Source organism: Heptranchias perlo, chromosome 12 (genome assembly GCF_035084215.1).
Source record: "Heptranchias perlo isolate sHepPer1 chromosome 12, sHepPer1.hap1, whole genome shotgun sequence".
In the NCBI taxonomy this organism is placed as follows: domain Eukaryota; kingdom Metazoa; phylum Chordata; class Chondrichthyes; order Hexanchiformes; family Hexanchidae; genus Heptranchias; species Heptranchias perlo.
Window position 1 is genome coordinate 28,178,289 of NC_090336.1, and position 26,230 is coordinate 28,204,518.

The 26,230-nt window shown below is 41.9% G+C and overlaps 1 long non-coding RNA gene across 1 annotated transcript in view; it reads left to right on the forward strand.

Moving 5' to 3' along the window:
* The window catches only part of LOC137327696 (uncharacterized), a 333,654-nt gene that overhangs the window by 290,047 nt on the left and 17,377 nt on the right, over positions 1 to 26,230 (forward strand). The window contains exon 3 of the long non-coding RNA XR_010964521.1: positions 8,203 to 8,391. This is a non-coding gene — a long non-coding RNA (uncharacterized lncRNA). The remainder of the gene's footprint in view (positions 1 to 8,202; positions 8,392 to 26,230) is intronic.

Genomic DNA, 26,230 nt, shown 5'->3' on the forward strand with positions numbered 1-26,230 from the left:
TGTTACAGGGCCATACCATAATAGATTTCTGAGCTCAAAGAGATTCAATTTGGGATTGTCTATCTTAGTTTACAGGCACCTGAAAGAAGCAGTCTGAGCAAATTTACTGAATGCTTAAATTGGATTAGCCCGAGTTAATTTACTAATTACTTAAATTGACTTAGATCTGATTAATTTACTGATTTGGGCTTGTCCGGGTTAATTTGCAAAGTACCCAAGTTGGGTTGAAGGTGATCTCTTCTAAATATGTAGTGCCTTAGTTTGTCAAAATGTTTCAAAGCCTTTCACAAATGAATATCTTTTGAAGTATGGTGACTATTGTTATGTAGACAAACACAGCAGTCATTCTGTACCTGCAATGTCCCACAAACACCAATTAGATGCATGATCAGGTTTTTTGGTGTATTGGTTGAGGTAGAATGTCTGGGGGATTTCGTTACTCTTCCTCAAATAGTGTCATAATACTAGTTATATAGTAATAGTTACATAATACGAGTTATCTAGTTTAATATTAGTTAAACAGACTGACGGGACCTCAGTTTAATGTTTCTTTTGAAGGACAGCACTTCTGGCGATGTAGCATTCCCTCAGTGAAGAACTGAAATGTCAGCCTAAATGATGCACTCAAGTCATGCTATGGGACTCAAACACACAACCTTGATGTATAAACCTGGAAAGCAAGTGTTGGCAGACTAACCATGGATTACAAAGAGCAAAATACTGCAGGTGTTAGAAATCTGAAATAAAAACAGAAAATGCTGGCAACACTCAGCAGGTCAGGCAGCATCTGTGGAGAAAAGAAAAAGGTTAAGTTAATGGGGGAAATGAGTGGGAGGAGAGATGGGATCATTGGTCACAAATCTTGACTTGCACTGTAGAGAGAGAGGATTCCTTTGCAGTTTGGTGATGATTGTGTGTCTATTTCCTTACAGAGTAACAGGAAAATGCCATACTTCCATAAAACCTAACAGTAGGACTATGTCCGTATTTCCCAGCAATATAGCTGGATGATGCTCATGTGCCTGTCTGTGATAATCAGGATTTAATTTTGGCTTCATGAATATCTGAATTCAATCAGTTCAAGGGTTTCTGCACCCAGCACACCACATCTTGGATACTTACCATTTCCAGTTTATATCCACAACAGACTAGAAATATTGAATTCACTGTAAAGTAAAATTCTTTCAGCAAACTTGTTTTAAGGAGCATTATTATGTGTGCACATGATCTGTTACAATTTAACTGCATAATGTAGCTCTTTGCCTTTAGATATAAGCATACATGTGTTTATTTTCACTTACAATGAGGTATGGCAGAATCTGCAGAAGGCAATTTGGTGCAGGATTAAATTAGAGATCACTTCTGTGTTGGCAATTTAAAATAGGATTTAAGCAAACTTTTGTTCAGTGGGGAGCCTAATTGGAGTGTTGTTTTTGTTTAAATGACACCTGTTTTATATTGAAAAATATGTATTTATAAAATCCTAATTGTTTTTTTAAGTCCAATTTTGTACCCTCAGAATCCTGCCATGCCCAGTCTCCATGCCGTTCAGCTGCTCAGCAAGCCAGAAATTTGTGGCAACTTTTCCAGACTGTGTAGTCCCATTATACAGAATTGTACATTTTCCAGAAAGTGTTCCATTTATGGGGGTGGTCGTGCAAACCAAAAATGGTTAATTGTAATGGATAATTGCCTTTAGGATTATTCCTAATGTAACAAGGTTTATCATAGCAGTTTGAATTCCTTCCTTTCCTGTGGTGTTGCTTCTCATTTATCATTGCACACCCTGTCAAAACAACAACAGTTGGGAGCTGCATTCTGGGTGAAGGTATCTCATGTTTCAAGAATTAAATTGATGTCTTTTCAAATACCTTGGGAGCTACACTTGAAATCATCTGATCTACTGATAAAAGATAGGAATTTTGTCCTGTTTGGAATGCCTGTGGTATGCTGTCTGCAGGACTTATGTAAAGCTAGCCTCAACAGAGTCAAATTCCAGTAATTTAACCAGTTGTACGATCAATAACCTGTCCTGACGATGCTGGATACTGGGTGAGCTACCTGGCATGCATTAGGATTGAGAGTCAGATGGGCAGGGTGGTAGAGGGGTTAGTGTATCTTGTTGGGTACGAACAATTTGTTTCTAATTTGAAGGAATGGTTTCATCCCTCAAGTCTGTCATATAGTGGTTAATGAAAGGTGCTTCACTATTTCAGCGAGCTCTCGTAACGTCATGATGCGAAGCAGACTAACGTCAGTCAGAAGTGATATGGAGTCTCGGAGATGGATTATAATACCAGTGTATGGATATTGTGAAATATCAATGATAAGCAAAAGCAGCATAGGTGTAATTGAATGGTTGCCCATTGGATTACGCGTTTGGCAAACATGCTGTTCTGATCACTGCTGTGCTTTCAAAATCAGTTCAGGATAGCACCCTCACCAGAGTGGTGAATGCACTGAATGGGATCTAGTGCTACAGGAAAGAGCAAGGGATAGAATCATTTTTTGAGTTCATATTGACACCAGCACTTAGCTGTTGGAGGGTATATTTTATGGTCTATGTCCCCCTCTGCCGGCCCCAGTTTCATAGAATGCAGCTCCTAAGACCGGCACTAAAAGTATCCAGTCTTGATGCACATTAGAGCAAAGAGCATAGAAGAAACCAATAATAAAAAAAAACTTCCAAAATTAAGGTACAAGAGTAGAGTAATAACAGCAAGAATCTAATTGAGGGGTTCAGATGGTTTATATAGAATAATGGATAGCTTGGTGTAAGTTATAGGCTGGAATTTTATTGAAGGCTTTAGATGAGTAAGCTATAGAATAATGAATAGTTGGGAGTGACTTAGAGGCTGGGATCTAATTGAAGGGTTCAGAGGATGCCATGAAGTGGGAGAGTTTTCATCTGATTTTGCCCTTTTATTGTCCTGACAATAGCTATTGCTGCAATTTGCTGCATCAGAGATGAAATATTAAATTACAGATTTATTTATATTCTTGCATTTTGCTTAGATTTAACCCTTTCTATACTACTGCTGCAGCCACCACCTGCTATTTGCGCTCTTACCTCTTCAGACAGCCTGGCCCACAGTAATCATCACAGCTACTAGCATCGATAAACTAGCAGACAATGTGTTTCTATGGGGCAGGCTGAACAGGTTGCAACACTTTCTCTCTCGCTCCCCCTGATGTAGAACACACTGCATCTGCACACTTTTCCATCCTGTAACTCAGTGCCTGGCACCACCAAGGCCTCGGGTGAGGTTGAATGCAAGCCAAGCCTGGGATGCCAGTTGTTTAGCCTTTGGTTTTGATGTACCAGTGCTATACTGCTAAAGCTATCTGAGTCACTTAAAAACCTTTTGCTTGTAATTGTTTCACTCGGGGGTTTATTTGAAACAAATCTGAATGCAAAGAAATAAAACTAATCTGAAGTTGACAATTGAGGGGAAATTTAACAGATTGAAGCCTTAGTAATGGAATCATCATGTAATGGAAAAATAGCAGCGTGCAATCCTGCCTCAATCATTGCGCAATTTTTTTTGCTGAAGCTTAAAAACAATCATCGAGCCAGAGTATGCACCATGCATAAAGTATTTCACAGGGGTTATTGACAGTCGGACTCGCGCTGCATACCTCACCTCCAGCTGTTATTTTTAACCAGTTGAAACCTCAGTAAGCAGTAATGTACGTAAGGGCTATTAATTTTTTTTGCTATAAGTGTTAAATGAGCTCACTAAAATAGATCTGAAGATCAGAGGAACGTGGATCCAAGGAGCCTGTGATTTAGAATATGCTGACAAGAATAATCAAGATGAAGTATTCTTAGAGCTTAAGAATTCCTCTATAATGTGCCTTTGCAATTGAACATTGCTGATCCAAAATTCATTAGTCTCTTAAAATGTTTCATATTGACACTCAAATGTGAATTTAGATTACCTGTGTGATCTTTGAAGTTTTGAGACTCCATTCATATTTGATTGTGTTATATTACGTATCCTCCACAGAGATAGAAAGATAACATAAGCTGTAAGGAATGCACTTGGTGTAGAGGACTTTGAAAGGTCTTCGCTCAAGTGGTTCAAATGTCAAGTCAAAATGTAATTTCTCTGCAAGACTGAGGACATTGTTATACTGCAAGTACCTGTTTGAGCCCAGTACCGGTCGAGGGTGTGACTGAGCAGCAGAACTGAGTAACTCTGCTGGTTCTGCATTGCTGTCTCACTGGAGGAATGGAGTTCTGAATATCTTTACAACTGTCTGTTATCTCAGGCTCAGTGATAGCACTTTCACCTCTGCGTCAGAAGGTTGTGAGTTCTTGCCCTTCTATAGATTTGAGCATATAATCTCAGCTGCCAGTACAGAAGGAGTGCTGCATTATTGGTGCAGCTCTTTGCATGAGGTGTCTGGCATAAAAAATCCCAAGGCACTTTTTTAAAGAAGAGCAGGGAATTCTCCTGGTGTCCTGGCCAGCATTCCTTCCTCAACCAACACCAGCAAAACAGATTAACTGGTCATTCATCTCATTGCTGCTTGTGGGCCCTGGCTTGCATAAGTTGGCTGCCATATTTGTCTACAAAACAACAAAACATTAAAAAAAGTAATTGGCTGTGAAGCACTTTAGGACATTCTGAGGTTATGAAAGATGCTATATAAATGCAAATTCTTCTTAAATTGGCTACAATAATAATCGCTTATATTTGCATAATGCCTTCAACTGCGAAGCACCTTAGGGTGTTTTCTGATGTTAAAGAGGTTGGTTTTAAAGAAGGTAGGTTTTGAAGATGTGGAGATGTAGGAAGACAAATACATTTAGAGTGTGAGGCCATGAGTGGTCAGGAGCTGAGTCTGGAGAGGGTCAAGGGAGCAGGAGGCGAGTCTCATGGAAGAGATGAGTATAGTGATAGCTGGGATGGAGATGGAAGAGAAGTTGTAGTGTGATAACATCATAGCTGGGTGGGGAGTGAGGTCCAAGTTGTCAGGGAGAACAGAGGAACTGGAGGAGGCTAAAGCTGCTGAGTGAACGATCTCCATTTTGTAGCCCAAGAAATTCATGTGGTGGTCATAACTGGTGTTAGATATAAGGATGGTGGAGGCAGGAAAGGGAGTTTGGAAAAGGTGGCTTCTGGTGAGAATTAACATTGCCCTCCAGAATGATTGAGTTATTTAACTTGAGAGGGAAAGTTGATATTTATTTTGTGATAGCTGATAGTGTGCGATGTGTGCTCAAGCCTATGCCCCTCAGATATGGCAACGTATTTGGGTGTAATATTGGGTGAGTGGTGGGAGCGGGAGACCATGAAGATTCTGATGGGGATAAGATCATTGAAAGCAAAAATAAGGGGACCATTGAGTAGATGCACGGAGGCCACAGCTTTGTGGTGGATGGAGGATAAGAGAGGGAGACTGGAGCCTGATAGAGAGCTGGAATGGGGAAAAAGGGTGAAGGTGGAGGTTGGAGGCAGGCAGGAGATGTGGATAATGAGAGAGATGAGAACGTGGTCAGAAATGGCCTTATCAATAATAGAGATCGCAGAGGTGGCAAGGCCATGTGTAATGGTGAGGTTGTGGGTGGGAGGGTTGATGGGCAGTTTGAGACTGAATGAGGACAGGAGGGCAAAGAAGTGAGAAGAGAGAGCTTAGATGAAGGTTGAAATCACTGATGATGAGGAGTTGCTTGATGTAAAATGGGGAGTTGGCAAAGTCGTCATCAGGAGGCTTCAGAGGATTGGCAGATGATTAGGAGGAGAGATGAGAGGTGTGTTAAAGGTTGAGGTTTCAAACATTGCAAAAGAGCCAGAAGAGTAAGGGGGCAGGTTGAAGTGGGACCTGAGTATAAAAGCCAAATGGCTGCTGCTGCCACAAACACATAGCTGTGCAGGTCAACTCATTGGATTAATCCACAGTGGACCAGTGGTGGAAGACTCAGAGGGAATCGACAGGAAGGTTGGGTGGACTGGAGAGGGGAACAGAAGATTAGTGAGGGATATGGGTAGAGTGTGCAATGAGAGAAGGAGACAAGGCAGTTGATAGTTTTAAGAGATTGCAACTTTTTTCCAATTAAACATATCTATTAATTTGCTTCTTGTTTTACCCTCAGCAGTTGTTTCAGGAGTTCCCAGATCTGTGGTGTTTGACAAGCATTGTTTTGGGCAGCCTAGAAAAGTTGTCCACCTTCATAAGGTGACGTGTGAGCAATGGAAGTGATGTCATCGCAGTGTGTGTTTAGTATTTGGGTCCTGGAGATGCTTATAATTTTACACTCATCTCTTTATCTTGAATTTTAGCCTTTTAATTTTAGACTTCATAAGAAATGTAGTCCTAATTTTAATTAGTTGGTGCAAATACAAACATTTCAGCCATTGAATGTTTTTCTCCGCATTTTATTTGACTAAAATAATGCTGGTATGTTTATCAAGGAATACCAAGAAAGCTTTCCCAACAATTTCCAGAGGTAATAATACAACTTTAATGCAGCGTTTAATTAACTCTCCCCAGAAATTACAGGGGCTTTGCGGCTGGTACTGGGAATCTGTGCAGGAGAGCTATAATTGATGTTAGGCATTCTGTAATATTTATTTTTATATAATTATGAACAATCCTTTAGATGACATGTTAAACCAAGGTCTCGTCTGCCTGTTCTGGTGGGTCAGGTGCACATTAGAAATCTCATGACACTGTTCAAAGGAGTTATTTTCTCAGAATCATAGCCAATATTCCTCCTTTAAACAGTACCACCTAAAAACCAATTATCATTACATTGCTGTGGAACATTGCTAACACAGAATGGCTACCACATTTGCCTAATTAACAGTTACTGCTTTTCAAATTAATTCATTATATCAGGAATTTTGAATGATAAGATGCTATTTAAATGAAATTATTTGTATCATGTTTTGGGGAGTTTTATTGTGGCTGTTCATCAGTAGACTTTTTAAAACTTTATTTGGTGATTTTTTTTCCTTATGAAGTTGAGAAAAAGAAGTAATGTTGCATGAATTTACCAGGTGCTATCTCTTGGCGACTAGCTCCATCCTTGCCACCTTTTCAGCGATGCTGCAGTAAAGTGTCAAATTCTTTGACAGCCTTTGTTATAACACATCGGATTTCTTTGTCAAAGAAGTACTGACACATTCATTGTGCTTTGTATAAACTGTCGCGGTTGGAGGATTTGCAAAATATAATCACATATACAATTTGACAACTTTTTGACAAGTTAGTGGTTGAAAAAAAAAATCAAAAATGCTGCTAAATTGGGTTTTAAAATATACTGGCTCTTAAATCCACCTTGATCCAAGATATCAATTTTAATATTGACATTTTGGGTCATTCCCTAATACAGGATTTCCAACCTTTTCTCCTGTTTACAATATGTCACCAAATCAGCTCTTTCACATTCTCCCCCAAAAGAGTTTTACAGATGTTGCCGGGGTTACATTATTGGAAAGAATGAAGCTTTGAGAAATAGCACCTATTACTAACACTCTGAAATAAATTAGTTTAAAAAAAACAGTGAGGCACAGAAATTACATCTTTTGCCAAAAACAAGTGGTTCTCACTGGAAATAAACTGAGACGTTATCAGATCTCAGGTTGATAATTGGTCAGTGAGAGAAACTTGCTGGGGAAGAATTCAGTGCACCCATTGTTTATAACAGAAGCAGCGCCCTCTACATGATATGCAAACATGCCGCAAACCCAATTGTTTCTATTTCCTGCACAAAGTGAAGGGAGAGTATATTGCTCTTGAGTTCACCGGTGTTTTGGAAAAATGATTAACACTGTCTTGCAGAGCCTCAACACAACTCCAAATCCAATCTTTAATGAATTAAGTGGCATAGAAAATGCTGACATGATATACCAGCATTTTGGACGATTGTGAGAGAGTTAGTGGGTAAAACCTTGGCTAAAAAATGGAATGAATTGTGTTATCTATGTTTAAAAGCTATGGTGCAGTAGGGTCCAGGGCAGATTAGTGGAGAGATTAATGTTTATTACATACTGGTACACTGTAGAGTCAGATTCCTGTTTGATTACATTTGATTTTGTTGATCCTGTCCGACCATAGTTATAATCCATGTTTACGTTTCTTTTGTGCATTGAATGGTAATTGGGTAAACTTGTAGTGAGGACACTTCTTCTTCTGTGCCAGCATATCCCAGTGAAAACTGTTGTTGATTTGTTTATTTTTGTTCTGCAGGTGAATAATTTTGCACTGACTGGCAAACTCTCCTCAGGTAATCTGTAAAGAACAATTTGGAAGAAATGAACTGCAGCATTTGGTGGAAGGATAAGGAAGAGCAGTTTTCACCAGGAGGTCACAAAGCCACGGATGGAAGGAGATTTGAGCTGGCAAACCTGAACAGCCAAAGACCTCGTTTGCACTGAGGTAAGGTGTGAACACACCAGCTGTAGAGGCTTTCAGTTTCGGGCCCTGTGCACCGAGGAGTCACATTGTTGATCTGACCCTGTGTTTAATCTCCAACCTGAGAGGAATAGCCGCATGGTTTGTGCTTTGCTGCAACACTAAAGTTAGAGTGTGAATGCACATTTAAATTAATAGCACAGTACACTGAGACCTGTTAAAGAACTGTCAAATTATCTGCTAGTACTCAGGAGCTGTTTGTTAAAATTCAATCTGCCCAGTGGCAACTTTTTCTAATAATTTATTAAATTGTTATAATTAATAAATGTGCATATTTATAGTCATTATATTTCATCGTTTTATATAATCATTTTGATTACTGTATGTTCTAGACTATTCTGGTGTACAAATCACCATTTCTGTGCAATTTGTTTTACCTAAATATAGCTGAACTGGTAATAAGGCTTTTACTGAAAGGAACTATAATGTAGGGAAGTGATTATACAATGGATTTTATATATTAAGTATATCGTCATATTGTGTGAAAAATTTGTTCCCTTTGGAAGGGAGCGGAGCGAGACTTTGCTCATATTCTTCACCAGAAATAATCATCCACTCCCTCCACTCCCATCAATGTGCTATCATTTTAGATTTCTATTGATACCTACTGCTACTACTGCTTGGTGTGTTAGAGCAAGCTTGGGCATTTCAGGACATTCAATGTAACACCATGGACATTCTTTTTCTAAAGCCAACTGTAACAAGTGTTGAGCCTGACAGCAATAATTCTGCCAGCGGTAACACCACAAGCCTATTTCTCCAGAGATCTCAATAAAGGATTTACAACAGGTTCATTGCAATCTCTTGAGGGATGTCAGATTTTGAGATTTTGAGATTTTGTGACAATTTCGCCCAGAAGGGATTTCAGATAAAGTTATATGAAGATGATGCTTAGGTTTTAAATTCAGCTCACAAGGGATTAAATGCACACAACACAGCCTGTGTCGGGAAATGTGAATCAGATCCAGTCAAAGTATTTATCCAGGATGGTTTTTCTTGCAATGGTGTAAATTTTCGACCTCACTCCCTGGGTGGTAATCTAGTGGAGTGTATTGTCTGCCCTTCATTGAAATCAATGGAATGAAAATGTAATGGGTTCTGTGAAGATTGGGGGATCCGCTCTGTCAGATTAACACCCAGGGGTTGAAAACAAAAATCTACGCACATGTCGGTGGAGTTTGTTAAGGCATTCTAATACCGTGCACACTTAATATGTTGAAAAGGCTGCATTTGTTTGAGACAGAATGTGGTCTTAGCTGAAAAGGCCATGTTGATGCTGCATGGAAGGTTTCTGATTTGAAGTGGCAAGTTTGATTGGCAGTTTGACTAACCAATCCCTGATATGGAGCAGGGAAAAGACAACATGTTCCGGTCCAATTGGAGACTAGAGGAAGTCAGAGAAATTTGGAGTGGAAGACAGACAAAAGGTGCGAACTCTCTTCATAACATTAGCGCTGGCTAATTTTAGAGATTTGCTAGTCAGTAAATTGAACTGAGCCACGAGCCGGGATAGTGTGGTGTGTTTTGTTATTTTTTGTGTTACGAAGAGCTTTGTGAAATAGGTTGAATTTCTCTGTAAACTTTATTTTGTTTGGTCATGTATTATATGTAAAATGAAAGCAGCTGGTTGGTTTATAATTGTCCTTGTCTCACTAGACTATTCATCTTCAATCCATTTTCTGGAAGATAGGAGAAACACATTGGCCATGTGGGAGATTACAGTACCCAATTCATTCATAAAGGGGTTTCATTGTTATGACTAGATATTGGCAAGGGAAAGTAAACTCCTGATCGTAGGGAATGCAGGGTCCACTTACAGGAGTGACTGGTGATGCTGAACCTAAGAGAATATCTAGTACAGACTCAAAATTTGTAACCTGGGTCTTCCAGGTGATAACAGCATTGTGATAGAAGCCTCATTGACTATGTATTGGTTGTCAGTTTGGAAAATGAGGAAGAAATACTCTGGGTTCATTGAATGTGGATACTGGAGATCATTCCCCAAGGTCTGGGCTTTAGAGAAAAGCAAGATCTGTGTTGAACTCTGCAAAGATGCGTGGGTGGTTCTAACATCCATTGATGAACTTCATTTCTGATCCCATCACAGCCAAAGTAGTAGACTAGAGTATTATTTTTTGAGTGTGCTGTTATGCAGAGTGATCAATGTGTTTGGTTGATTTTCTGTATTTTGTTTTGACAATTCAGATCTCATATTGTTATTGCTAAAATTGGATGTTTTGTAATTATGCCTGGGGTTACTGTTTGTGAATTATTGTTGCTATATCATGTGTTTAGCTTCCACTATTCTAGTTTGTAAGGTTTCAATTGAGCATGAACGTCTTTAACTAGCTACTCAATGAGTATTGAATCACGTAGATCAAGAGCTCTCCAGATTCATTCCCTGGTCAGCGTTGAGTTAGCTGATCTCAGCCAGGTTAACCACAGGGTTGTTAAAATTGGCCTCAATACCATTGGATTAAGGAGGGAAAAAAGAAACTGTTGTGTTCCCATTCCTGACATTGTCCAGCAACTTCTGCTGAAAAATGTGTATGTGGGCATCAGATGAGGACAGGATCAGACTTGGCTGTAATGTCCTCTGTGGTCAAACAGCCTTCCAGCACTCACTGTCAAAGTTCACACAAGAATAATGGGCACTTGGGTGAGATACCAGAGAGCATCCTGTACCTGTGAACCTGTCCCTCAGTAAGGAGTCAACGGGCGGAAATTTCAATTTTAGAGGGGCATAAAAAGGGCGGTGGTGGATCTGCTGCCTCCATCTGATTTTCTGCTCCATTGATTTACATGTCAAATGGCTTTGGTGCTGTCCTACATTAAAGGACAAATCTCACCACCAGAAGACTTTAAAGAATTATAATTTTATCACCATCTTATTTCCTTTTTGTCCACTTCAATTGATTTTTATTTTGTTTGAACTTTGGATCCCAGTATCGTCTGGGGAAATTTCAAATGCACTGATGACTTCTAGCAACATCTTATAAATAGGCCAAAGGACTTTCCAAACAGAAACAAATATCCTTGAACTCCTCCTTCCCGGTGACCTTGCCTGAAAAGTAAGTTTGATCCCACTAGTAATCTCTATAGATTACAATTGGAGATCATTGAACTCTGAAATACAAAAATCTGTAGACAGGGTGGCAGAAATAGATGGACTGGATCAAAATCAAGCCCTTTACCTCTACGACCTTTTCTCCTGGACTTCAATAGGCTGATTCGCATATCCCCTTTGATACAGTAAATTCCACCTTTTGGGGGTGATTTTAAACCCCAAGAACGGGTGGGTTGGGGGCGGGTGGGAGATGAAAATAGTTGCTTTTTTGGGTCGCAACCGCAAAATTTTCGGACTTTGCATTCCCAGTGGGAAACCTGTACTTTTACACGCCGACATTAAACCCGGAAATAAAGCCGGATTGCGGTCGCGACCCAAAAAACAACTATTTTCAACTCCCACCAGCCCCCAACCCACCCGTTCTTGGGGGTGAAAATCACCCCCCTTGTGTCTAAATGGCCTCGGGTTCCAGGATAGTAAAAGAAAAAACGATCACTAATACACACAGCGACAGTCTTCCCCAGAGGCTGACATTTCGTGAAACTCAAGAATCTTTAATGGAAGATTTAAAAAGCAGATGATTACATTTTAACCGCAAGTAACTTTCCTTCCCACCTCCTGTGCTTGTGTTTTGTTAACTGAGTAAATTGTGTAGAATCCATAGTAGAGTTTAATGGTGATAGAGCAGTTGTTTGTGTGGCATCTTGGGTTGAGCACTCTTATACCACACATCGCCTGCAGAAATACCATTCAGCTACTGTGGGATTTGTGTACCACTGTTCCCCTTTTATGTTCCAACATGTGGCAGAGGAACCAATTGCTTTGGTTAGACCAGATCGTTGTATCACCTGGTCTAACCAAAGCAATTGGTTCCTCTGCCACATGGCAGCAACAGGGATGTTTGGAAAATGAGGAAGAAATACTCTGGGTTCATTGAATGTGGATACTGGAGATCATTCCCCAAGGTCTGGGCTTTAGAGAAAAGCAAGATCTGTGTTGAACTCTGCAAAGATGCGTGGGTGGTTCTAACATCCATTGATGAACTTCATTTCTGATCCCATCACAGCCAAAGTAGTAGACTGGAGTATTCTTTTTTGAGTGTGCTGTCATTGGACCACATGGCAGCAACAGGGATGAAGTTTTCTAAAATTTCTCGAGACAGCCCACTGTACACAGGCGGCTCTGGGATACCAGCACACAGTGAGGTGATCTCATAGGGTACTGAATGCTACAGGATAACAATGTGACCATACCAAAAGAAAACAGAAAAAACGCTGGAATGGATTCCTTAGCATGTTGTTGTATGTAAGGATCACCAGACTCCTGAATCTGCACAAATGCAAAATAGATTACATCAATCCCCAAATCCAAGTTTCCACATGTCAGTCAAAAAATTCTGTAAAAGTGGATTATTGTCAGTACTGGACTGATGCTATGGATTTAGAACACTGACAAGATAAATCTCCTCTTTTACTAAACCAGTTATGACATCTGAAGCAGTGGTTAGCCAGCAATGCCACTTTTTTGCTTTGGAACTTGTGCACCATTCTGGAGCATTCTGGTTTACCATGAACACTGGTCCTCGATGAAATTATTTTGGACTGGCTCAATCCAGGCCCTAATGGATGGAAATACACGGCACAAAACTGCCTAGAATTTGGCACTAATCCTCATCGTTCATGTTAGTAAAGCAGATACCTTTTTTTTAAAGAGACACTGGTGTAGATTTTCAATGAAATAATAAACGGCCGATCCACAATGCCAGCTTTACGCCCGGGCGGGAAGTGAAAAATATACCCCACCTTCTTCATGAAAAACACTGGCAAATTATGTTTGTTTGCAATCACGCAATTTGATCATATTAACATATTAAAAGCATTTATTATGACACCTGCACGTGACTAATAATTCTTCCGTCTCTTGCACCTCGACCAATAGGAAAAGATTTGCTCAACACTTGTAGAAAGACATTACACCTTTAATATAAAAGAGCCACAAGTTTCAGTTCCTGGCTATTCATGTGAATTTCATATTACTTCTAGAGTTGCCATTATTAATACTGTTAAACTAACCACAAAAGTGATTTAGAAAAATCTTATGTACCTGAGCAGAATATCAGAGTGGAACACACTCCCTAGATTGAGATGAGCAGGGACTCGACAGTATGCTCCTATTAAACTGAAGGCTTCAGTGGGTTTGTTTCACTTTTTTGTGGGGGGAGGCCTTCTTCTGATTGGTATTTTGTATAAACTAACCAATAAAGAAAGGATAGATCAGTGTACTTTCTAAATGTTGAAAAGCTCGAAACAGTAGAGGCCCAAAGAGACTTATAATGTATATAGATCATTAAAATGTCATGGAAAGGTACAGAAAATAATCAAAAAGGCTAATGGAATGCTGGCCTTTATATCTAGAGGACTGGAGTACAAGGGGTAGAAGTTAGGCTGCAGCTATACAAAGCCCTGGTTAGACCGCACCTGGAGTACTGTGAGCAGTTCTGGGCACCACACCTTAGGAAGGATGTATTGGCCTTGGAGGGAGTGCAGCGTAGATTTTCTAGAATGATACCTGAACTCCAAGGGTTAAATTACAAGGAGAGATTGCACAAATTAGGTTTGTATTCCGTGGAATTTAGAAGATTAAGGGGTGATTTGATCGAAGTTTTCAAGATATTAGGGGGAACTGATAGGGTAGATAGAGAGAAACTATTTCCACTGGTTGGGGAGTCTAGGACTAGCAGACATAGACTAACAATTAGAACCTGGACTTTCAGGAGTGAAGTTGGGAAACATTTCTACACGCAAAGGGTGGTAGATGTTTGGAACTCTCTTCTGCAAACGGCAGTTGATGCTAGCTCAATTGTTCATTTTAAATCTGAGATTGATAAGACTTTTGTTAGCCCCATATCCCTTAATACCTTTGGTTAAGGCGGGTACATGGAGTTAGGACACAGATCAGCCATGATCTCCTTGAATGGTGGAACAAACCTGTTCCTATCTTTCTATGTTCCTATGAAACACTCATCAGATCAGGCAGCATCTGTGGAGAGAGAAACAAAGTCAATATTTCAGTTGTTCAGATGAAAGGTCATCGACCTGAAACATTGGGCATGATTTTAGCCCGGAGCCGGGAAGGGGACGGGAGGGTGGAATTCCTGATGGGAAACTAGGAAGCACAGGTTTCCTGGACGACCTTACAATTTTGACATAAGGACATTGTTTTTTTCTTTTTTGCTAGTTTCCCGCCTGACAGGCCAGCCTGATTGACAAGCTGGCTTTCAGTCGGGCGGGAGAAGAGCCAGGAAGAGGACCCGATCAGGTAAATTTTAGATTGCTGGGGGGGGGGGTCATTGGGGGAGGGGGGGGTCAGGGGTCACCGGGGAGGGTCAGCGGTCACTGAAGGGCTAGTCTTTGGGGGGGGGTGTCAGTCATCGGGAGGGGTCACTCATTGAGGGGGTCGGTCATTGGGGGGCTGTCAGTCATCAGGGGGGGCGGCTTTCGGGGTTCATCATGGGGTTGGAGTTCATGGGGGAGACGGAAATCGTGGGGGGAGGTCACTGCAGATAGGCTTGTTGGGCCTGGGGTGGCACTCCTGCTCCTCCGGGCCCACAAGCTGTGCTCCAAAGGCACTTACATGCAGTTTTGGGCCTTCTCGGCTCCTCTCACGTGGCATGAGGTAGAAGGCCGGGAATCCCGGTCCCCAGGGGCTAAAATCAGAAAAGCTTTGAAAATGGAGGTCGGCAGCCTCCTTAAAAGCTTTTAATGGTTGACCCGCCTCCTGAGAGCGGGTTCATCGCCCGCCCCTGTGAAAACCGGCAATGGATGGGTTGGAGGTGATTTTGGACTTTTGGTATTGTTACTGCCCCCACCCCCCCCCACCCCGCCCCCAACCCACCTGTTTTTCCAGGCTAAAATCATGCCTGGATCGATCGCTCTCTCGCTCTCTCTCAATACTGCCTAGCCTGCTGAGTTTCCAGCATTTTCTGCTTTTATTTCAGATTTCCAGCATCCACAGTATTTTGTCTTTGTTTCATCAAAAAAGGTCTTTGATGTCTTCAGCATAGGACTGAGGGACTGATCCATTGTTAAACATGCCATCCTTTGAATGAGATATTAAATAAAGTTCCTCCCTGTCTGGTTAGGTGGGCATTAAAAATTCCATGACACTATTCAAAGAAGAGCAGGAAGTTCTCCCAGTGTCCTGTCCCTCAATCAAAAGTACAGGAACAGATTAAGTGATCATTCATCTCACCTCTATTTCTGGGACCTTGCTATGCACAAATTGGCTGTGTCATTGCCTACAAAACGACAGTGATTACACTTTAAAAGTAATTTATATGAAACGCTTTGGAATGTTTATCGGAAATCTGATAGGGTGCTTTATAAATGCAAGGCCTTCTTTCTTTGTGGCTTTTGGAGGCCAGGAAGTCCTTGAGTCTTTGGCAGTGATTTCCTGCCAAATTGCACTGGGTTTCCAAGGGAAGCATTTGTGGAGCCTCTTCTAAAGCTGACCCTAATGTTTCTTCACTAAGGTTCTTCTGACTTCCTGCAAATCAGATATCTGCTTCACAGTGAAGAAGTGTCACTAGACTGTGATTTGAATAACAGTTACATGATTACTACATGTTTGCTGAATTACAGATTTTTCAGGAAAAACTCTGAGATATTCAGTAAAATCCTTGCAATGCAAAATGTGGATAATTAGCAAAATACACTGAATGGTGGTGAAAAGGCCCCTAAAACCAGCATCCATGTGCATGTTTGTTTTGGTGCTTGTGGTTAGGTATTAGGTAGGAGCGACTCTAGAAAGAAATGGATACAGCTCCAGTTTTAAGTCCCATCTGTTACACCTACAAGCTAACGAAGGAGATATGGACGCAATTGACAAAAGAGTAAAGCAAATGGGATAAGGAAATGTGCCTGAGGTTAGGGTGTAATGGGTTATGCACTTTTGTTTGACCTCTGGAGTCTGAGTTTGAATATAACCCAGACTGATGGAATCAAAGTCTTTTCACTCTGACAGCTGTATGAGTTTTCCTTGAAATGAGTTTGACCAGTCTGAACCTAGTTTTGGCAACAGGAGTATCACTTGTCTAACTTCATATATTGGCCAGTACTGGTTTGTCATTACAATAGGAATATGATGGTGAAAATTCCATATTAGGTAGGGTGATCGAGAAAGAAGATCAAATTGAGGTGATTTGGAAGATATGTTTGGAAATATACTGAACATCAAGCATCCCTTCACTCCCAGTATTCTCAGAATCACCTTGCATAATAAATCTGCCTTATGAGATAACATTCAGCCATGGCTTGGAGGGTGTTAGTGTCTTCTAAAGACCCAATTTACCATTATGCTACAGTTGCTACCTCAATCATGTTGTTTTCCTTAACATTCAAGTCAGTCTTTTCTTTGCAAGATTAAGCTGATGGTGTTTTTTTCCCCTTCAGAAAGGGTACATTCTTTGAGATACCATATTATTCCTTTAACAGCTTGAGTCAGTTCTCTTCCTATATCAAGCTCTCGCCATTTATGTGAAGACAGAGAGAGATAGAGACAGAAAGAGAGAGAGGCCAGAGTTGGTTAAAGATGCTAAAAAATTCTTGCGCGATACCAGCTTTGAAAAAGTCTTTACAGTTTATATTTTCCCTTAATTCTCTGCAGCTGTGCAAAGTTTTTAAACTGTATGGATCCAACACTGGAAGTACTGTAAATGCAGATTCAGGGTAACACTGAATCATTTTTTCATTGCTTTGCTTTCTGCAGTTAATCCTTTTCACTGGCAGGAATCCTATGAGTGGCCCATGACAACAGATGTTAGTAACTGATATAGCCAGTAATTGTGGCCAGTTAATGACTCGGGATAATAGCAGGATAAGGGCCTGGCCTAGCTGACTGGCTCAAACCAGCTGCTGCATCGTTTTTTTAAATAGATGATGAATGAAGGAAAGAATAAAAGTTTGTAAAGACTAAGCATAAAGTATTCACTGACGCAGATCTATAATGTCAACATTCGTTAAAAAGTTACACTATAGGAATTCTTAATTTTAGTGTAAACCTGTTCAATTTGCTAATTAAATCATGGGAATCTCCTTTTATATATTTGCTTAAACAGGGTGAGGGATGAATAATTTGGCCTTTACAGCCTTAAAAAGCAGGTGACTGAACAGGAAGGTTATGTCGAAGAGTATGATAGTATTGAAAATGCAAATCCAAGACACTACTTCAAATTAAACTGTCACAGTAAGACAAGGTACACAAGTGCAAACTGGTGAAAGGCAAATTTGGGACTTCGACCAGGAAGTTCTTCATTAAAAGGAAGATCAACACGTGGAATGAGCCGCCGAGCTATGTAGTGGAGCGAAGACCTCTGGAATCATTGGATGCTGTGGTGGGGGTCTGTAGTTTCTTTCTAGGTGGAACAGCTAGGGTGGACCAAATGGCCGCCTTCAACTGACTCTATCTTATGATCCCTAACCATTGGTTCTTCTTGTTTTTGTTTTTTCCCCCCTACCTAATATGGAAAATTCTGAGGGTTTCTTTCCTAAGGGATACATGGCTATCATGATTAGGGATCATTCTACCCTGGAATCCCATGGAGTTTAATTCAATTGATCATCTTTCATGTGGGTCTTTGTCAAAAGCCTTCTGGAAGTCTAATAAACTATGTTGTATAGGCTTCTCTCATCTGCTTTGTTTATAATGTCTTCAAAGAAGTCAAACAGATTTGCCAAGTAGGACTTTCCATTCTTAAATCCATATTGAATGTCATTTATTAAGCTATTACTATACAAACACAGCTCCAACCTATTCTTTGTATAGTTTTCATTATTTTACCTGCTATGATGGCATGGGGAAAGTGGGAAGGCATGTAATGTGATACCTAGACTTCCAAAAGCACCACATGAGAGGTTCCTCTACAGACTAAAGTCAATAGGTTTCAAGGATAAGATATTGACATGGATTAGTAATTGGCTGGAGAGAAAGAAGCAAAGAAGCAAAGGGTAACTGGGCCATGATGGGGGAAGTATTGAGCGACGTGCCCCAGGTGTTCATGTTGGGACCCTTCTTGTTCCTGGTTTATGTAAATGATTGTAAGGAATCTTACAACACCAGGTTATAGTCCAACAGTTTTATTTGAAAATCACAAGCTTTCGGAGGCTTTCTCCTTCGTCAGGTGAGTGTGGAATTCCTTGAAAGTTACCGTATATATAGACAGAGAACAATGCCTGGTGATTACAGATAATCTTTCCAACTGCCCGTTATCAAGGCAATCAAAGGAATTGAATAGTGTTCAGACAGAGACGTTAGATACAAGACTACCGAATATACAAACGGCCAGAACCAAAGACAGACAGACAGAGACACCCGCAGCCTTCAACATGTCATCGATGACGACGAACACCTCACTAAGGCCATCCCCACACCTCCACTACTCGCCTTCAAACAGCCACCCAACCTCAAACAGACCATCGTTCGCAGCAAATTACCCAGCTTTCAGGAGAACAGCGTCCGCGACACCACACAACCCTGCCACAGCAACCTCTGCAAGACATGCCAGATCATCGACACAGATACCACCATCACACGAGAGGACACCACCCACCAGGTACATGGTTCATACTCCTGTGACTCGGCCAACGTTGTCTACCTCATACGTTGCAGGAAAGGATGCCCCGGAGCATGGTACATTGGCGAGACCATGCAGACACTGCGACAACGGATGAACGGACACCGCGCAACAATCGCCAGACAGGAGGGTTCCCTCCCAGTCGGGGAACACTTCAGCAGTCAAGGACATTCAGCCACCGATCTTCGGGTAAGCGTTCTCCAAGGCGGCCTTCGAGACACACGACAACGCAAAATCGTCGAGCAGAAATTGATAGCCAAGTTCCGCACCCATGAGGACGGCCTCAACCGGGATCTTGGGTTCATGTCACACTACATGTAACCCCACCAGCGGGAAAAAAAAGTTATCTTTTTAATACAACCGGTCATTCTCTCTCTTTCTCTTCCTTTTGGATGTTTCTCTCTCTCTCTCTCTCTCTCTGTCTTTGGTTCTGGCCGTTTATATATTCGGTAGTCTTGTATCTAATGTCTCTGTCTGAACACTATTCAATTCCTTTGATTGCCTTAATAATGGGCAGTTGGAAAGATTATCTGTAATCATCAGGCATTGTTCTCTGTCTATATATGCGGTGACTTTCAAGGAATCCCACACTCACCTGACGAAGGAGAAAGCCTCCGAAAGCTTGTGATTTTCAAATAAAACTGTTGGACTATAACCTGGTGTTGTAAGATTCCTACCATTTGTCCACCCCAGTCCATCACCGGCATCTCCACATCATGTAAATGATGTGGAATCACAGTCTCAGTACAAGATTGTTAAATTTGCAGATTGATGCTAAGTGAGGGAGGTGCTGTGGACTCAGGAGGCAGTAAAGATCTCACAAAGAGAGCCAAACAGGATCAGCACTTGAACTGATCAATGGAAGATGAATTTCAATACTAAAAGATGCAAGGCACTACATACTAGAAGTAAAAAAAAAAGGAAACCCATGTACTCCATACAGAGGCTAGGACTTGCCAAGGAGGAAGCTGAAAGACACCTGGATTGTTAGTTGACTTGACATTCGCCATGTCTAAACAGTGTGAGGTGGCAATAAACAAAGTAAATAGGATGCTGAGTTATTTTCTTAAATCAGTTAAGTTCAAATTTGCAGAAGCTATGCTGAAACTGCAGTGCCCTGGTCAAGCCACAACTGGAGTACTGTGTACAGTTCTGGCAGGCACAACACGAGAGGGCCATCCAAACCTGAGAGTCAGTGCAGCAAGGCTGATCTCCAGTGTTTGAGAAAAAAGCTATGAAGAATAACTGGATAGGCCAGGGATCTTCATTCTTGAAAAGAGACATCTTAAAGACTTATTTTATAGAGGTATATAATATATACTAAAGGAATAGAGTAAGTGAGCCTGACACAAAATTTTCAGGTATGCCAGGACATCGTGATTCTGGACAGCAAAAGGCAAATTTAGAATAGGCATCTGGAAATATTTCTTTACACAGAGGGTGATTATCAGCTGCAATAGGTTGTCAGAAGGTAGTCGAGGCAAGAAGACTGGATTTATTTAAGGAACAGTTAGGTGCAGCATCCATTCTATCAGAATCTTCACTTACTCCTCAAAATGACCGTCTGTGTTTCTTAAATCGTCTCCCATGTTTTTCCAAGTACTCTAGAGCGTAGTTCACCAATCTCCGTGGACTTGTTAGTTTTCAGCCCCATCAGTCTGTCTAGATCCTCTGTTTCACTAATGTCAAGGTCCTGGAGGACAGACACCATGCTTTTGATGTTGCATGGTATGGTATTGTTGTCCTCCCTGATTTTAAAAAAAACCTTCCAAGAAATAATCTTTTAGCATGTTAACCATCTCCTGTTCATCCTCACTTTAAACTCCACTCTTATGCTTTTAGTTTTCTTCCTGACTGCCCTGTTTCTGTTACAGTATTAGAAGCATACTTTGGTGTCATATTTTGTATCTGCTGCTATGTCCCTTTCCAGTTTTCCCTTGGCATCCCAGTCTCTTTTTGACCTGCTTCTGTATAATGTAACTGGCCCAATGACTACTCTTTTCCTTCTCTCCAGCACTTGGTTAAATTTCTGCTTCTTTGCTTTATGTTGGGACCCATCGTGCAGTGATGTTAACTTTCACCAAACAGATTTCTGTTTCCTCTTACTAACACAGTGATTAAGGTGATACACAAATAAATATGATAAATACTTTGCCACTGAGTGACAGTGCCTGTTTCTCTACACATAAACCCATGTCCCAACAGTACCAGCTCCATTCAAATTCCTCTGTCCCACTTGTGTTGACTCACTAACAATTTAAGTGCTCTAAATAAACACTATGTTGGCCCATCATTATAATTTGGAATGAGGCTAGACCTAATATACTTACTATGGGATTGATCTACAATATCCACACTTCTCCGGTTTGTAACCATCTACACTGCACTCCAACTTGCCTGGTTTGTAGTCTGCACTGTACACCCACCCATTTGGCTTCTGACATTACTTCTCCTTTTCTCCTGCCTTCCCTTTGTATGGCTCCTTCGCAGGTTCCTGCAGTAATGTCTTGTGTTGCTGCTTGCTTTTTTCCACCACCAGCTCCAATTTGCACAAATTCTAATGTCGATATTTCTTCTCCAGATTCTCCTTTATTCCTCTTTGGTGTTGGCTGAGTTTGTGCTAACTAGTTTACTGGCAATGCATCCCTAGTAATGCCTTTTGCTTTAGTTGGTCTACTCTAAATTTCGAGCAGCCGGTCTGATTTGTTAGTAATATCCCAAGGCGTTGCCACCTGTTACAGTCGAGAGTATTTTAACAAACTGCTTCTCTTGCAGTGGTTTCGTGGCAGTTCCCATAAGCAGATCTTGTCCCCTAACAGTCATGTAATTGTGGGAAAATGAGTTTAGTTATATATACCAATCATCCACACTTTGTCCATGTTATAAGAGGTTTCGGTTCACAAATCAACACAGTTTATCCCAATGGGAGAGCAGGACCCCGTAAAGTTGCATTGAAATATTTACAACTGCAGAAATTTTTGAACCCACCATTTGTACAAAACCAGCTTTCATATATTTCAACTTTTTTCTCCATGAAATTTGCAGTTTATGTTATGGTATGCCCATGCTCTACTTGACTTTCAGTGTAACTATTTGCTTCCTCGTGTTACCGACTTATATCTGGGGCTGCTTTTAGGTTTTCAACATTTTTTGGGTGTTTTTCCTATTTTTTTTAAGTAGTTGGCCCACTTTTGCTAGGTTGGCACGTTTGTACATGAGGACACATCTGGCATATCAGGGCACTTTTCTTTTCATCCCTTCAGTTTCTCCCCTCCATATCTGAAGCCATTGACTAATGCTAAGAAGTGGTTCCACAGCCATCGTACGCTGTCCATGTGGACATTCTTCTTTGTGTAAGCCTAAACGTTGTTGGCTGATTTTCCCTCCTCCTGTTGGAGGAAGGTCAGAGCAGGACTCGTACCTGCCACCTTGACCTCGCTGTAACCCCAACCCATTTCCCTCAGTTGGAGCCCTTTAGGTTTCCAGGGGGAGCCTGCCACAGCTAAGGAAAGAAAATGCTGTCAGTGTTGCAGTAGGTCACCTGTTGCAGCACCAGAAGGAGAGGAGGCTGAATTTAAGGGGGCAGACGGCCACTGAAGATCTGGCGGCAACTTTCCTGATAGGCTTTGGGCTGGACCCAGGCCTAATAAAGGTCACTGGGGCCTGTGGAGAGGGAGAGGTGCCCACCTCTGGGCCTTCTCTCTCCAAAAGGTGCATCAGTGAGCTTTCCATCACTGCCCCAGGGACCACTGCCACCTTCTCTTGCTGACCTCGGAGACTGCCAGTGCCAACGGTGGAAGCCTAGAAAACCAGCTGAGTTTCCGGCTCCTGGCTCCTTACAGTCAATTAAATGCAGCATTATGGTGAATGGGTGGCCGGCCCCCTTACTTACTAAGGCAGAGGAAGGACAATTAAGGTCAGGGAAGGGATGTGGATGTTAGCCTTCCCGCTTGATTTTCCACCACTATACCATCCGATTCTGAGTTGCACAGCAGAGGAAAATCAGCCCTAAGCACCAAAGCCAATTTTGATCCTATCCTCAACTGATGACCAGACATGAACCACAACCGTCACTGAATATTGATGAGGAGCATAAACCCTGCCTAATTTTCCACTCCCTACCCCAGACCTTCCCAAGGTCAATCCCCAGTCTGAGCTGAGATAGCTGATCTCTGTCAGGGTAACAGTCGGGCCACACAATGGGCCTATGTGCCCATGAGGTGGAGAGGGGGAAATAAGTCAGGGTTCCTACTTCTGATCACTATTGAGTGACCCATACTGGAAAATGTCCATGTGTGGACATCAGATTAGTGTGGACTCATGCTGAACTGTCATGTCTTTCACAGCTGAGTAGTTGGCTCTTGCTCACTGTCAAGAGTCACATGAAGAATGATTATTTGGGTGAGGTAGCGGGGAGGCTGCTGGTGCCTGTGGAACTGTGGTCCAGGAAGACTTCAAACCTTCATCAGAGGAGGAAAGGTGGAAAAAAATAATTTATTGGCACTTTTGTGCCTTTCTGCGGGGGTTGGTTCACCATCGCCAGATGAAAGAAGCAGCTTATTGATGATGATATGGCCACGCTATATCTCTGAGTGTAGTAATCATGCATGAGAAAACCATTTTAAAAAAAAAGAGAATAGGCCTGAGATTTTTGAGGCAACAATGGTGTCGTTCCAGTGTGCTGGAATTTGGGCAATAAGTCAGATGTGCCAGAGTTACACCTCCTCTAAAATACATGCTAAGTTCTGGTGGAACTGGCTGCTGGCAGAAGGTGCACCCTCCTCTAAAGTGGTGTATGTGTACAAATGACAGGATAATGAGGGCCAGTGTTGCTGTCCCAGAAACTGCAACGGGATCTTGATAAATTGGGCCAGTGGGCCGATGAATGGCAGATGGAGTTTAATTTAGATAAATGTGAGGTGATTCATTTAGGTAGATCAAATCGAGCTACTCCGTTAATGGTAGGGCATTGGGGAGAGTTATAGAACAAAGAGATCTAGGAGTACAGGTTCATAGCTCCTTGAAAGTGGAGTCACAGGTGGATAGGGTGGTGAAGAAGGCATTCAGCATGCTTGGTTTCATTGGTCAGAACATTGAATACAGGAGTTGGGATGTCTTGTTGAAGTTGTACAAGACATTAGTAAGGCCACACTTGGAATACTGTGTACAGTTCTGGTCACCCTATTATAGAAAGGATATTATTAAACTGGAAAGAGTGCAGAAAAGATTTACTAGGATGCTGCCGGGACTTGATGGTTTGACTTATAGGGAGAGGTTGGATAAGCTGAGACTTTTTTCCCTGGAGAGTAGGAGGTTTAGGGGTGATCTTATAGAAGTCTATAAAATAATGAGGGGCATAGATAAGGTAGATAGTCAAAATCTTTTCCCAAAGGTAGGGGAGTCTATAACGAGGGGGCATAGATTTAAGGTGAGAGGGGAGAGATACAAAAGGGTCCAGAGGGGCAATTTTTTCACTCAAAGGGTGGTGAGTGTCTGGAATGAGCTGCCAGAGGCAGTAGTAGAGGCGGGTACAATTTTGTCTTTTAAAAAGCATTTGGACAGTTACATGGGTAAGATGGGTATAGAGGGATATGGGCCAAGTGCAGGAAATTGGGACTAGCTTAGTGGTATAAACTGGGCGACATGGACATGTTGGGCCGAAGGGCCTGTTTCCATGTTGTAAACTTCTATGATTCTATGATTTCCAGCAGAGTTGTGCCTTAGTTAAGGCTGCAGGAAAGAGGGGCAAGTTACCTGCATGACTTGTCAAACTGGGAAGTGCTTGAGTTCACAGACTTTGACTGTACACAAACTTTGAAACATCAGCTTCAAGTTGACCAATTAGAAAAATCTTTTCTCAGCTGTGCTAAGAATGGATTTTGCAAACTGCCTTTCAGCCGTTTCAGACGAGGAAATCTTTTTCTTCCCACTCTTCACATATGGAGTCTTTATCCTGGGGATTCCCATAAATGTCCTTATGGTGAAGACAGAACAGATGCAGGAGGAAGAGGATATGAGAGTGATATGCAGGATAAGGACACACCAAAGAAGAAGACGACCAATTAGGAAGCACCCTTCCTCCAGCGGCTACAGGGTACAGTAGCATAGTGGTTATGTTACTGGACTAATAATCCAGAGGCCCAGACTAATAATCCGGAGTCATGAGTTCAAATCCCTCCATGGCAGCTAGGGAATTTAAATTCAATTAATTAAATAAAATCCGGAATTTTAAAAAACTAGTATCCGTAATGGTGGCCATGAAACTACCGGATTGTCATAAAAACCCATCTGGTTCACTAATGCCCTTTAGGGAAGGAAACCTGCTGTCCTTACCTGGTCTGGCCTATATGTGACTCCAGACCCACAGCAATGTGGTTGATTCTTAATTGCCCTCTGAAATGGCCTAGCAAGCCACTCAGTTGTACAATCTCACTAAAAGAAGTCATAAGAATAAAACCAGACGGACCATTAGGCACCGGACACGACAAAGGCAAACTAAGCCCAGTCGACCCTGCAAAGTCCTCCTCACTAACATCTGGGGACTTGTGCCAAAATTGGGAGAGCTGTCCCACAGGCTAGTCAAGCATCAGCCTGACATAGCCATACTCACAGAATCATACCTTTCAGCCAACGTCCCAGACTCTTCCATCACCATCCCTGGGTATGTCCTGTCCCACCGGCAGGACAGACCCACCAGAGGTGGTGGTACAGTGACATACAGCCAGGAGGGAGTGGCCATGGGAGTCTTCAACATTGACTCCAGACCTCATGGCATCAGGTCAAACATGGGCAAGGAAACCTCCTGCTGATTACCACCTACCGTCCTCCTTCAGCTGATGAATCAGTCCTCGTCCATGTTGAGCACCACTTGAAGGAAGCACTGAGGGTAGCAAGGGCACAGAATGTACTCTGGGTGGGGGACTTCAATGTCCATCACCAAGAGTGGCTCGGTAGCACCACTACTGACCGAGCTGGCCGAGTCCTGAAGGACATAGCTGCCAGACTGGGCCTGTGGCAGGTGATGAGCAAATCAACATGAGCGAGAAACCTACCTGACTTCGTCCTCACCAATATATCTGTCCATGACAGCATTGGTAGGAGTGACC